General features: G+C 44.8%; 1 long non-coding RNA gene across 1 annotated transcript; it reads right to left on the bottom strand.

The window, feature by feature from the left end:
* Nucleotides 1-1,468: 1,468 nt before the first annotated feature.
* LOC138565948 (uncharacterized) lies at nucleotides 1,469-6,811 on the bottom strand. Its single transcript, XR_011301728.1, has 2 exons — nucleotides 6,723-6,811; nucleotides 1,469-1,888 (listed from the first exon to the last, which is right to left on the bottom strand). It is a non-coding gene; the product is annotated as an uncharacterized lncRNA (long non-coding RNA).
* Between the last annotated feature and the right edge of the window lie 7,941 nt (nucleotides 6,812-14,752).

Here is a 14,752-nt window from a genome sequence, read left to right as displayed (position 1 = left end):
GTAGTACTCCCCGCGCACCCCTGAAATACACGTGCCCTGATGGAATCGCGTGTGATACTTCCCGCGCACCCCGGAAATACACGTACCCTGCTGAATTTGCGTGTGATACTTCCCGCGCATCCCTGGAATACACGTGCCCTGATGGATTCGCGTGTATTACTTCACACGCACCCCTGATGTACACGTACCCAGGACAATCGCGTGTGAAACTTCCCGCGAACCACTAAAATACACGTTCCCCGCTTGGCGTTTGCTGTTTGGCAGCCCTGTGAACTGGTCCAGGGTTAGCGCAGACATTTGCGATGAATTGGGAATTTTGATGGCTTTTCGTTGCGCGAGGGCGTTCTTGGGGGCGTAACTGGCGCTGCTGCAGGGTCGCTGCGCCACTCTGTGCCACGGCTGGTTTTGGAGGCTAAAATCCATGAATACGCTGTGCGATGAAATGGATTTTTTCGCACGCGGCTGGCGCAGTGTATCGCACGGGGACACTGTGCGCCAGCCGCGTGCGCCACTTTTGTGCGAAATTCTATGAATTACCCTGATAATGTCCTGCATGCTGCTCTTAAATACAGCCCCTGTCATCAGAAATCTAAACATGTCTCGGCTATTTGAATAAAGAATTGTACCGCCTTCCTAATGGTCTAGCAGAGGATCTACGTGATGTTGGCCAATCATAGGGCATCGTTTTCCCTGCATGTGCATTGCGAGTGAGCGCACCGCAGGTTGGAAGGAAGGCTCAGTGCATTTCAGGGGGTATTCAAATGGTGTTTTTTTAATAGCGCTGCATAACGTCGGTGCCAGTTCGGAGCGCTGAAATAGAGTGGAAACAGTAGCTGTTGAGCTTGACCTGCCAATGATGGGACACACTGAGCGCTCTGGCATCTCTTTTTATTTTATGAATTATTATGACGCTGAGCTGAAATGTCTGACTCGTTATTCCAGAAAGGAGCGAGCTGTGGGCCCGCGCCCCTCGGCTGGCAGCCATGTTGTGGACCTCTGCTCTTGTTGCTGTAATCAGATAGTCGTCGCCCTAGGAATCTACTCAGCCTCCATTTGCTTAGCCGCGTCCTGCAGCTGCCTTGGTGGCTCACTTAAATCCTGCCCATTTAAACAGCTTTAATGGAGCTTACAAAGTATATAGTGCTGAATTAATTACTAACTCCTTTGGTTATATCGCTTTAAAAACAAGTATTACTCTTGTCCATATCAATAGGACTCGTTATGTAGACATGATAACTACGGCGAAGCTGAATGAGTGTTATCGTCCCATATGCAGGCATGGCAGTGCCAGTTAAAAACAAACGTCACACACGCAAAATGCTGCTGTCGTAGGTGAATTTACTGATTGAGTTGAGAAAGGTGTGGCATAAACTTTTAGCCCTGCCATTCCCTTTCACTCACTACAATGACTAATCCCCCACACTAACGTGAGATGGGGGTTTAGATTCTATTAAAGACAAGGAGGCGATTATTATGCATTACAATCTTTACTCTGAAACCACAGCAGCAAAGAAAAAACTTTTACAAACAAAAAAGTTTCAAAAACAGAACTAGATAAAGTTCAATGTCAATGCATGGGGAACTCCCCAAACCATCATGGAGGATAGGTCATACCCTGCAGGGGACCAATGAGCAGGGACCCTCCTTTATATATGTCCATTACTCTAACCCCAACCCCTCTTTCTGCAGCTGACTTGCACCAGACGCCCAATGGAACGGTTGAACTGTGTAGCGCAGAGAAAAAGGATCCAGCGAAACCGGAGATCTCAACCTTTCCGCAGCCTGAAGCAATGAAGAAGTTCTTCTGGATAGGACTTCTCACCCGAAATCACGCACTCCAGAACTTGTAACTGCGATCCACACTCCTGAGCAGAACCTCAACTCGTACCTGTAAGAACAACAAGCAAGAAGGGTGGGTGGTTGGGAAGAACAACAAACCAAAGAATGTTCTCACTTGAACCACCTGTGTACATGCGTATCACAATTGTCATATCATATCATATCCAGGGTGGGTGGGAGGGATCATAATCGCCTCCATGTCTTTAATAGAATCTAAACCCCCATCTCACGTTAGTGTGGGGGATTAGTCATTCTATGACAAGACAGGAGGCTCATATTATGCAAGTTCAAAGCCCTTGCATCTCATTAGTACGTACAAAATGATCCAATATAATAGATAATATAATAAAATAATAGGAAAGAAAACATTTTTTAAATGCTTTCATTAAATCAATCTGTTGACCAATCAGAGAATTGCCCAAGACTAGGTTGCCCGAAAAGCTGTCTTATAAGGCAAAATCAAATCCACTGAAAGAAAAACAGGAAATGTGCCAATTCCAGCGTTCCTTACAGGCCACCAAAACCAACTGGTTAAAAGAGGGGAAAACATTGAACAAAGCTTTCCTATACTAATAGGTTAGGACAAAACCATCTGAAATAAACACCTATGTTGTTCAATCAAATATTCAAAACACTTAAATTCGTACCATTTTTGGGGACCTAGAAAGCAAACCAATGAAAACAAACACCTAGCTCTCCTGGAGATAAAGAAAAGTACCCCATAGGGGTGAAAGTCTTATAGGTTCCATCCCATGCATTAAAGGAAGATATCGCATTAGAAACAGGGCATGTCACAGAACTACACTGGGGAACCAAGAGGGAAAGACAAATCTTCAAAAGGGTAAAATGGGAGTAAAAAATCATTTTTATAAATTTTGTAATAGGACAATCCATCCTGAGCGGAGCTGAAAAGCAATAGAATTAATCTAGAATTGTCTTCAGACATATGTGTATACTAAGGAGGGAAGTCTTCTGGAGGCAGAAGCAGAATGGAAGAGAGGGCCCCACCTGAGAAGCTAAACCCGTCAAACCGCCAACACGGAGACCCTCAGACCTCCCGAACTCTTGAAGAAGGACTCTGCTACCATGACAAAAGGCAGATATTATAAACCTGATCCTTAAGAGGCCAAACTTGGCAAGAAGAAAAAATGTATCCGACATCCAATCACTACCATTATAGTGATATCTAAACTCCTTTGTAGGTATGCCCGGTGCTTGAACCTTGATCCCTCCTCCCTGGTGATAAATCCCCTAGCGGATCAAAAGTAACCGAAGGAGGACACCAAATTTCCAAAATCTTAGCAAGACTCTAAACTGCAAAGAACTGATCACTAAACGGTTAAACTGAAGGTGTACACCAGAAGAGGTCCAACCTATATTTCAGCCAATTTGCAGATCTTTGAAGCTCACAGCACCCTGAGCTGGCACCTTACTGAAAACAAACTCTTGTGAAAACCCCAAAGGTCCACCTGCCATGCAGGTGACTATGATAATCAAGTCATCAACCAAATATATATCCCAGCACTCTGGTAATCGTAGCGGCAGACACCGTCTGAAAGTTAATGTATAGACTCTGGAACGCATCGTGATAGAGGGTCATAACGTGGATGGGGGATAGTATCACTCCCAGACCCCTCTATCCCACCAAGGGATATTGAGCCTTCCCATAAGAGGAGAAACCTCCCCCACTTATCCAAAGGAAAAACCTTGCAATCCAGAAAGAAAACTACCCTGAGGACCACATTAAAGCCCCGCTTTACACCGTTAAGAGAAATAAATACCCACTAGCGCCTCTAACCAATCCCCTGACTGTGAACAGACTCCGGTTAACTTATTGAAATACTAGAGATTAGCACAAAGGAAAGTAACAGACGGGAGGGAAATGCTATGTGCGAGTCTGCACTGGTCACCCGCCAGAACTCCTGTAAAAAGGAAAAAACTGAAACCATTGGATACTCCCAGAGGTGTAATATTATGATGCAATCTCCCGCAAGGATGGCAGGAAGGGGAATGAGAGGGGAAGAACTCTGGATAATTATCAATGCCCCGTAAATGCAAGGTTGAGAAGAAATCTGGGACCACTGTCCCCTCAAACCCTGAGGTCTGAGTCACTGTATTCATGTGAGGCTGACTGGCCACTAAGGGAATCAGGGGAAGGAAAAACTAAGCACATTGTCCATAGCAAAACAGTACTTATACAGTACTACGAACCCTCAGGTATATGAGTGGTGCTTATCACTACTACGAGCGTTGTGTGGTGTGAGGTGTTCACTTATCGATCTCAGCAGGATAAAAGACTGATGTAGACCTTTCCAAAATTAGGAACCTGTATCAGAAGGGTCAGCACGGATATGAAAACAGCACTATAAAGAGGTTAAGCAACGCTCATGAGGGTACAGAAGCCTGCGTGTACTCCTCGAGCAGAGGAGAAGTTGCAACACACTGTTAGACGGTTAGCTGAACCATAGGCCAAGCTTTGGGAGGAAAAACATGAGGCAGGCGCCAGCAAGTTATTATTTGGCAACTCGTCTAACTGATACCATCAAGTGTTTCCAAACACTCCATCCAAGTAAAACATGGTTGCTCAACTTGTCATGTAAAAAACTGAACGGTTACCCTCGAGCTGACCCTGTCTCCACCAGAAACCAAAAGAATAAGGAATGTCCAATGGGACAAAAGTAGGGGAGAACAAACGTCCCCACTAAAGAGAGCCTTAAGCCCTACAGACCTCAATAGAGGCATAACGCATCATCTTTATTCTTCCTCATGTTGAGAGAAAATACTGTAGCTTAATCAGCACGGGTATTGGGTGGAGCAATTGAGGTCGGGAATCAAAACCTAAGGAAAGGACTGAGTTGTCCTGAAACTAACTAAGGTAAAGGGTGACAGAATTTTTAACTAAAAGACGAATGATAACACCAGAGAGATGGTTAGAGAGGAAGGTACAACCCCATATGGGTCTGTTTACAACCACTTCCACACTCTTTTCTTTAAAGCACTTAATAAATAAAGAATATATAATATATGAAATATATATAAAATATCCAAAGAAGAGGGGTTACGCCCTCACAGGGGACCGAATCCCCGGCCCTTATATAAGCTGATACTCACTGAGCTTTCTGGGCCACTGACAATTCTGAAAAAACGCAAATGTGTTCCAGTCAACACTTAAACATATTGTTTATCAAAGCGTACACTGAGCAAGTGCACCTCAACTGCTCACCCCAGCAGGGTGAGACAACCAATAGTACACGAGGGAGCACCTCGCAGTAGGAACAAGGCGAAGCCTGAAACCGAGCAGGTTACTGCACGCCTACAAGACCAAACAATGGCGTCAGCCATATGCAGCACCTAAACAAAGCTGCCGACCTTAAGGAAGGAATACACTGAGCAAGTGCACCTCCAACTGCTCGCCCGAGCAGGGCGTGATAATCAGCAGTACACGAGGGGGTAACCTCGCATTAGAACTCAGGCAGAGCCTGAAACCAAGCAGGTTATGGTGCATGCCAGTTAAGGTAATTACCCAAGTTGCCGACTTTAAGGGAGGAAACACTGAGCAAGTGTACCTCAACTGCTCACCCTAGCAGGGTGTGGACACAGCCGTATACAAGGGGACCCCTCGCAGAAACCCCAGGCAACCTTGCCACCGAGCAGGTGACTGCACCTTTCCAGGGAAGATAACCCAAACAAAAGAAAACTGTCAAGTTGAAGGTAGGATACACTGAGCAAGTGCACCTCCAACTGCTCGCCCGAGCAGGGTGTGATAATCAGCAGTACACGAGGGGGTAACCTCGCAATAGAATCAGGCTGAACCTGAAACCGAACAGGTTATGGCACCTACAGTGAAGGCAAAGCACATAACTTAAGAAATAAGTAAATGAATAAATAAACAAAGAAAATAAAATAAAACTGCAGACTGGCAGTGCATCGGGCTCTTGCGCTGGATGGTCAGACTTTGACCTAACAAACCCACAGTCTATCAGTATACATTCTTTCTTTCCAGCACTAAAGGTAAGGAAATGTGTTGTGTCACCAGGGATACGAAATTACAAACATTTAACAAAACCACATTTTTACTATTAAAATGTTTGTGCTATAATCTTTCTGAAGAAGTCATGAACCAACCAAAGGCCCATTAGGAAATCCCTGCTCAACTGAGCAAAAAAGGTGACAATCAAATACCTCCACTGTAAAATACAATTATTTAAAATATAATAATTAAAATATCTAATCTTAAAATATACAAATAAACATGCGCTGGTCGGGTCTTCCTGCATGGGAGACCTGCAGCTCTATATTTGAGCTAACTTGGCTCAGTACTGAAACAGAGGCTTTTGTTACAAACATAAGCCACAGGGGCAGGCCGAACCCAAAGCCTGCAGCAACTGGAATCCCCAGGTGACCATAAATCTGTCAAGGGGCACAAATTCAAACAAGAGCCCCGTACACGCCGGGTGTCAAGCAACAGCAGCTTTCTTTTCTGACCGGCGCACAACAGGAGCCTAAAGGGTGTCACGCCCAATAAACCATTACACCTGGAATTCACAGGCGAAATGAAGAGGGAACAGTGTAAACAACACTGCTCTCGCGCACGCCGGGAGCGAGTTGATTAATGCACTAGAAACACCAGAGTTTACAAGCGCGAGAAACTTTTAAAGAAGAAATAAATTAGAGAGCTCCCTCGAACTCACAACCTCATGGACTGTAGTCCGAAATTCAACCATTGCACCACTGCTTCAGCTGAAACATGATGTATAAGCATAATACATATTTTCTTTTTGAAAGACACCAAAATGAAACCAACGGCCGCACGCGGCTATCCAGATACAATGTATCAAATACACAAATTCCTTTTTAATAAAAGGTAATTAACACATATTTACCATATATGCCATATTCAAACTAATAAAGCCTACTACTGACAAACAATGTAAGACACAACTGAAAGGGGTGACTTAGCTCTGTGGTGTCAGCAGCAAAGAAAGAGGGGTTGGGGTTAGAGTAATGGACATATATAAAGGAGGGTCCCTGCTCATTGGTCCCCTGCAGGGTATGACCTATCCTCCATGATGGTTTGGGGAGTTCCCCATGCATTGACATTGAACTTTATCTAGTTCTGTTGTTGAAACTTTTTTGTTTGTAAAAGTTTTTTCTTTGCTGCTGTGGTTTCAGAGTTAAGATTGTAATGCATAATATGAGCCTCCTGTCTTGTCATAGAATTAAAGACGCAGCATGCCTCGCAGAAATGAGGGTGTGATAACTAAGCGAACACAGTGTTCTTCAGGCACTGCAACACTGAGCAAAGGTCGCTGTTATTCCCCATGCTTGCAATTCAAAATGACACTTTCGTATAGGGTCAGCAGTCATCACTGAATGCGTGTAATCCCGCCTAAAGAGGGATGGCAGATGCATTGTCAGTTAAACCAATGAAATATATATATATATTACATAACTTAAAAACACTATTATATATTTTTTTAATTAAAAAACACGTAAAAATAACTTTTTAGAAACATTAACATATACCGGCTGGCATTTTTGTAACTAAAAATGGCTGCCAATTTCAGCACATAATACAAATGCAGGGAAAGAGTGCAAAAGGGGTGTGGCTTTGGTGGATATGCGTCGGAATGGGTGGGAAATTATATAAATTTGACTTGAAAATGGGCATTAAATGGGTGGACACATAACCAAACAACACCAAAAGCCTATGGGGCCGATTCATGGAAAAGAGCGCATTAATCCTGCATGGGCCGCGCGGCGAGAACGACACTGTGTGAGCCTGCACACATAATTAAGTCTGCGCGCTCCACGTAGTCATGGATCCAAACACGCATTTCTAGGATGCACGCAAAGGGAATCGAGCGGCGTGAGGAACACCCACAAAAAGCCCCCACGCAAACCGAAAACCAAGCCATATCCCAACCTAAGCGCAAACCTCTGCATCCACTCCTCATCCACCATCACCCCTATGAAAACGAAAAAGCTCCCTCGCAAGCCGAGGTTGCACCTCCTGTGAAAGTGCGCTGCCTCCCTCGCATGTATAGTGTGGAATGGACGAAAATCACAGAGGGTAAATTGACTAAGATATGGCAACAATGCATACGTTTCTCCAAAAATGTGAAGACACTATTACAGACACACATACAACACACCTATAAGGGGCAGAAGTTGCCCGATCTTATGGTGATATTTGAGCTCTGGAAAATGTTCCAGGAGGACGAGGGGGAAGTAGCGAGGCGTCAATGGATGCTGAGCCAGCAGGAGACACCAGGGGCAACCCCTTCGGCCCCCGTTCACGCTCCCTCAGCTCCTCCTGAGAACGAGAAAGCAGGGGCTGCAGCAGAGGTGTAGGGAGTATACCCTATGCAGGAGCTAAAGGCAGCAGAGGGGTGCACAAATCTAATATTTCAACCTCCAACATATACCAAGGAGGAAGGGCAGAAAGTGGTTGGACAGACAGATGGTGGGAAGGGAGCAGCCGGCGAGGCCCAAACGAACACTAAGGAGGGGCTAGAGGGCATAGCATCGAATGAATGGGTAGGAGGACAAATACTTCTGAAATTGGATGGGAAGACAACGGGAGAATCAGCAAAGGTGACTAAAGTAAAAATAGGGTGTCATGAGGGGAGCAGCAAAGTGCGAGACTGTGTGGAGATAATGGAAGAAGTAGAAAGAAAGGAGAAGGAAGAAGAGGAGGGATGCAAGAGAATGTGTCCAATTTAATAGAAGGTCCAAATGGTCTCGAGCACGCCATCCTAATGTATATTTCCATGTCTTCATAGCATATCTGGCCCAGGTTCACCCACAACTTGAAAGAGGAAACCCATCCGTCCTTGCAGTCCTCAGAGACCCTAGAATTAAAGCTGTGTGGGAACAACTATTGATTTTGGTCATTACAGACTACATGGTCTACGGGGCTTGAACTAATATAATACTAATACATTAACACTCATTGGGTCTCATTACGACCCAGGCGGTAACCATGGCGCTAGTAGCGCCATGGTTGCCGCCGGTATTTTACCAACTCCGCCATGGTGAATGGCGGAATTACCGCCCCATTCCAAGGTTGGTGGGGCGGTAATTCCCCATTCACCATTGGCCCTTCCCCATTCCCATTTTTACCCCCATAGGGCTCAATGGGAATGGGGAAGGCGATAATTACGGTACCGCAAATTGCGGTACCGTAATTACCTCGAAAGTCCCTTTGCGGGTTCCTTCCTTAACGGCTGGTAAAACCAGCCGTTAAGGTCGGGACCCGCAAAGGACCTCATAATTAGGCGGTTAGGGTTTAACGGTGCCGACACCTTTTACGGCGCCGTTAACCCCTTACCGCCTGGGTCGTAATGAGGCCCATTGTTGCGCATTTCAGGCGGGCTGATATCTTCAAGCTGCACCAGGATCCAAGCAGCACAGGTGGTAATGCAAACGGTTATTAATAAAAATGCTCATCTTGTCTTGCCTCTTATTTCCAAGCAGTGTTTTTGCTTTCCTTATTTGGTGACTATCCCTTGTATCTAGTGCTACCGCTGTATCCTCTACTAACATTTACCCAACTTCAGCAGGTGGAACGACCATGTCGGCCGGACAGGGGAGCACTGTAAGCACGGTAAGCAGAGGTAAGTGCAGTGTTAATACAGACATGGGAGGAATGGACCTATATCTCACCAACACTGCTCGAGTGTTTTACAATATGTGGTAAAAGCACATGACCTAAGTAGGTAAAGAAACCACTGGGGAGAGCTGCTATGTCTGCTCACTAATCCCCTATGCCACGAGGGCCTCAAGAACATTTATAGCAACTGAAATACCAGCAGCAAGAGCACAATGCCTTATGTACCTATCCATGGTTACAACCCGAGGAAGATTCAAAAGGAAAACATTAACATTGAGAATGATGTCCAAGGCAACATTCCCCTATGAATACTCTTGACATGATGAACAATTACTGGCAATTAGACCAGGCTATACAATACATAACTGACGGCCCCAAGGCATAAAATAAGCTGTGTCGCATAGCGATTTGCTATGCAATTCTGTAGGTTTGCTAATCAAATGGACACTTGTGTAGCAAAGCTGGCTATTTAAGTTGCCCTCTTCAATGAAAGCCCAGCTCACCCTGCATTCCTCTTTTGCCCTCTGTGCTCTCTTCACCCTCTTTTCTCTGTTCCCTTCAAGTGATCATAGAGAGAAAGTACAGCAGTAATCATCCCCTCCACTCTTAAGTGCCAAAGGCATGTGTGGGAGTGCTAGGCAAGAATTTATTTTTCAAATAATTGCAAACCAGAAGTAATCGGCGTGATACTTTTATTAAGCTTTCTATATCCTGTCTAGCTTTTTATTTTTTAAAAGACAGTCATGCAATTCCATTCTTAAAATGTAAGTTGTTACATAATGCATAATTACAGTATTGATACCATAAAACACTGCATCTCCATGCTTTACAGTAAAGTTTAGGTTAGTGTACCTAAATTTCATAGTGTCAACTATATTTCATTTGGTTGATGAAGATGCTTCACATTGACGAGTAAACACTTTTGAAAACGTACATGATCAAATGCTTTTGATGGCAGACCTAGTTATGTGACCTGCAGATTGCTAACATCTTGCAACTGGTGCTCAACCCATGAGCAAACCCATACGCCTTGACATTCTATCACCATGTTGCTTTATACCAGCTACCGTGAAAGTGAGATGGCAGCAAAGTACAATGTTCGACCTAGATTACCGAGTTGTCTGCCGGCTATGCCAATGGCTGTTTAGTCTTACTTTCCTTCCTCTTACATAATGAATACACAAAGCGAACTAGATGCTTACGCAAAGTATTTATCAATAGTTTCATCCAGTCTGTATTCCCAGAGATCTACTGCAATACCAAACACTGTAGTTAGCCTCTTGAGCTCGCTTTGGTTTCATGATTATATTATATATCACCACCTGCAGGAGACAGATGGCCAAACTGTTTCCAGAGCCTTTTCATCATATCTTTTTATTTGTGTCCATTCATGAAGCTAGCCTTTTACATGTTACAGCCACTCATCCATGGCTCGCAAAAGTTTCACCCACTCCCATAGTCGAGTAGATTTTATGAAGGACGAGTAGCATTTGCAAGAGACATTTTAAACTCTTATTTAGCATTTACTTTATTTTCAGAAAATGTCAAATAAAAGAGTTTCACTGTGCAAAGCTGGCCTGTGGGTGGCAGCAGTGTCCCATACATAAAGCAGGTTTGTAGTGACATGTTGTCAGGGTTCCAATAGATGTCTCTTCGTCTAATCATAGATCGGTCCTGCATAAGATTAAACATTCCAGATCCAAAGTAGAGCGAACAGCTTTCACTCTAAACCGGGACTCTCTTTAGCTCTTCGGAATCATGGTTCGTCGCTTTCCCCGCTCCCTTTCAGGAAACGCCATGGGTTGCCTTGGAGACGCTGGCCCCCTTTGCATTCACGTCGGTATTCAGGCCTACGACGCCGTGTTATGCGTGCGGTCAGCTCACCGGTATTTAAGCCCCACCCCGTGCACGGCAGTGCTTCTGAATTTGTAAACTTCCTAAACTACGCATCTTGTTACCTTGCCTTCTGGCTCCTTGAATCCCTGGTTTTCTTTGTGACTTTCCTGCCTTGTTCTTGTCATTGCCTTCGTCTTACCTGCTCATTGCCAGACCCGGAACGGCTACGGACTGCATTCGCCTCATCCCTCAAGTCTTACCCACTCATTGCCATACCCGAATGGCCACGGACTGCATTCGCCTCATCCTTTGAGTCTTACCTGCTCATTGCTAGACCCGGAAAGGCCAAGGACTGCACTCGCCTAATCCCCCAAGTCTTACCCACTCATTGCCAGACCCGGAACGGCCACGGACTGCATTCACCTCATCCCACAAGTTTTACCTGCTATTGCTAGACCCGGAACAGCCTCGGACTGCATTCGCCTTATTCCTCACATCTTACCTGATTATTGCCTACCTCGGAACGTCCATGGACTGCCGTCTTAGCTGTTGCCAAGAACTAAGTCTCTTAGACTGCTCCAACTACAATCAGTGCTACGTATTCATTCTCTTACCGCCCAAAGACTTTAAGGAACAGAAAGGACTTTCACGCAACGGCGCAAGGATCAAAGGACATTAGCGCAATGGCGCAAGGATCCATAGACTCCTTAGGCGTCCTCGTGCCGGCGGGAATAGGAAAAGCACATTGTGTTTCCAGGACTACCACTTCCTTCCCAAACCTACATCTGCTGTTTCTACCCAGAACACTCAATTGGTAAGCACATACAGTTTGGTTCTTCCTTTTTCTTACTCTTCTGTCCTCCTGGTAACAGTTACCTTTCTTGTTTCAGGATACTCACCAATCTAGCTTGGAACTATGCAGTCCCATTCTGATTGTCTTGCTTGTGAGTATCAGTTCTTCACCTTGTTTAGAGATTACAAATCCTTAAGCCAAATGTTAATACTTGGTTAATTTTTCTTCCAGCCAGCTGTCTGAGTACTAGGGTGTACCAATATTTTCTGGCAATACTCACCTCAATCTGTCCTTTTGTACTCTTGAGGGGTATATTGTCAGAAAGACTCAATTGCATCACAACGTGTCAAGCCACCACTACTGGATTTAGTCCTTGGGCCCTAACATATTCAGAAGCCTTAAAAAATGGAAGAAGCCGCTGATCATTTAGCGGCTTTATCCAAAGTGGCGGCTGACCTCAGAGCTGATATGACAGCAGCACATGATGCTACTCAACGTCGTATCAATGAGTTACATGCTGACTTGCAGTCAGGAGCACCTAGTCCTGGAGCGGATTCAGCTTCAGGAAGGGCTCAATCGAGAACTGAGTCAAGTCCTGTCTACATGGCATCCCAGTTTCCGTTGGCTCCTCCAGAAAGGTTCCTACGGGATCCTAAAACCTTTCGAACATTCATGATCAGTGCCGTTTGCATTTCCTGTGTAGGCCTGCCGCCTTTCCAGATGCTACTACAAAGGCGGCTTTTGTTTTGTCTAACCTTGGGGGTACTGCTGCTGTATGGGCCAATCCCCTGCTGGAACAGAGTAGCCCGCTCCTGTATGATTGCGAGGCACTGATTACGGCTATGACCCGTGTTCTTGATACCAGATATAAATCACAGGCAACGGACCTGGTATTGCTTTCTTTACAACAAAAAGACAAATCTTTTTTGGAGTACTTGGCAAAATGTAACCAGGTAGTTGCAGAAACTGATTGGCCAGATGAAAAGAAAGCTGCTTTGTTCTATAAAGGTCTTTCAGAAAGTTTGAACTGGTTGACCTTGTGTTGCAAATTGACGCCCGCAAGGCAGAATGAAAGAATGAACAAATAACCACCCCAGCTGTTCCGCCTGTGTTGACTCCTGTTTCAACCGCCGAGCCAATGCAGATTGGTGCCATTCAAGGTCGACTCACTCCCTCAGAAAGGGAACTCCGAAGGGCCAATCATTTATGTTTCTATTGTGGTTCGTCTGGTCATTTTTTGAAACTTTGTCCCAAGAAACCTAAGAAGGCGGGAAACACCAAAGCTCGACAATAGACGGGGTCCCTTTGTCGAGTCAAGTTGTCATGGATCCCAGATCCTTGGTTCTTTTCTCAGTCTTGGCTACCTTGTCTTCTACATCTGAGACAACCTGGTCTGTTGAACCCATGCTTGATTCAGGTGCAACTGGAAATTACGTGGATGCACAATTTGTACGTGATCATTCCATTCCATTGATTTCCAAGAAAACACCGGAGTTAGTCAATGCAGTGGACGGTACATCGCTGATTTCTGGTTTGGTGACGGAACAAACCATTGACCTTGTGTTATCCATTGGTGACAATCATTCAGAGATCATCCATTTTGATGTTATTTCAGCTCCCCAACTGAAGCTGATTCTGGGTCTGCCATGGTTAACTAAACACAATCCTACCATCGATTGGATATCTCGTTCTGTTGAATTTACTTCGGACCACTATCAGAAGTTTTGCCATGTATCCACAGTTGAATCCGGAAATCCTAGTTCCTTGCTCCTGGATACAGCCTTTACGATTGGGGCGATCACTACAAAGCTCCTTCCTAAAGAATATGATTCTTTTAGGGACGTTTTTGATGAAAAGGCGGCGGAAAAACTACCTCTGCATCATCCTTATGATTGCCCAATTGAACTACTGACAGAGGCCCATATTCCTTCTGGTAGAATCTATTCACTTACGCAAAAGGATGATGTAGTGCTAAAAGAGTATTTAGATCGAGCACTCAGGACGGGATTCATCCGTCTCTCTAGGTCTCCAGCAGCATCACCTCTTTTCTTCGTTCCCAAGAAAGAGGGAGACCTACGCCCCTGTAGCAATTACAGAGAGCTGAACGCAATCACAGTCGGGAATCAGTATCCAATTCCATTGATATCAGTCCTGTTGGATCAACTGGGTTCTTCCAAGTTTTTTACCAAACTGGATTTAAGGGGAGCCTATAATGTGGTGAGGTTTAGAGAAGGTGACAAATGGAAAACAGCCTTTAAGACAAAATACAGTCTTTGTGAATACTTGGTTATGCCATTCGGTCTATGTAATGCCCCAGCTACGTTCCAGTATTTCATCAATGATGTGTTCAAGGATTTACTGGACCAGTTCATGGTTGTCTATCTTGATGATATTCTCATGTATTCCTACAAAGAACATGTTAAACACGTCTCCACTGTTTTACAGAGGCTGCGTGAAAACAGTCTCTATGCCAAACTGGAGAAGTGTGTCTTTCATGCTGATCAGGTTGAATTCTTAGGATACGATATCACCAGTGAGGGTGTTAAGATGTGCAATAATCGGGTCAAAGCGATCTTGGACTAGCCTGTCCCAAATAATGTAAAGTCCCTTCAGTCCTTTTTAGGGTTGCAAATTTTTACAGGCGGTTCATACACTCCTTTTCTGCCATC

The sequence above is a fragment of the Ambystoma mexicanum genome, chromosome 2p, assembly GCF_040938575.1.
Source record: "Ambystoma mexicanum isolate Mex_15411 chromosome 2p, UKY_AmexF1_1, whole genome shotgun sequence".
NCBI lineage: Eukaryota > Metazoa > Chordata > Amphibia > Caudata > Ambystomatidae > Ambystoma > Ambystoma mexicanum.
Note: the sequence above shows the minus strand (reverse complement) of the source record. Positions and strands in the feature narration are given on the sequence as shown.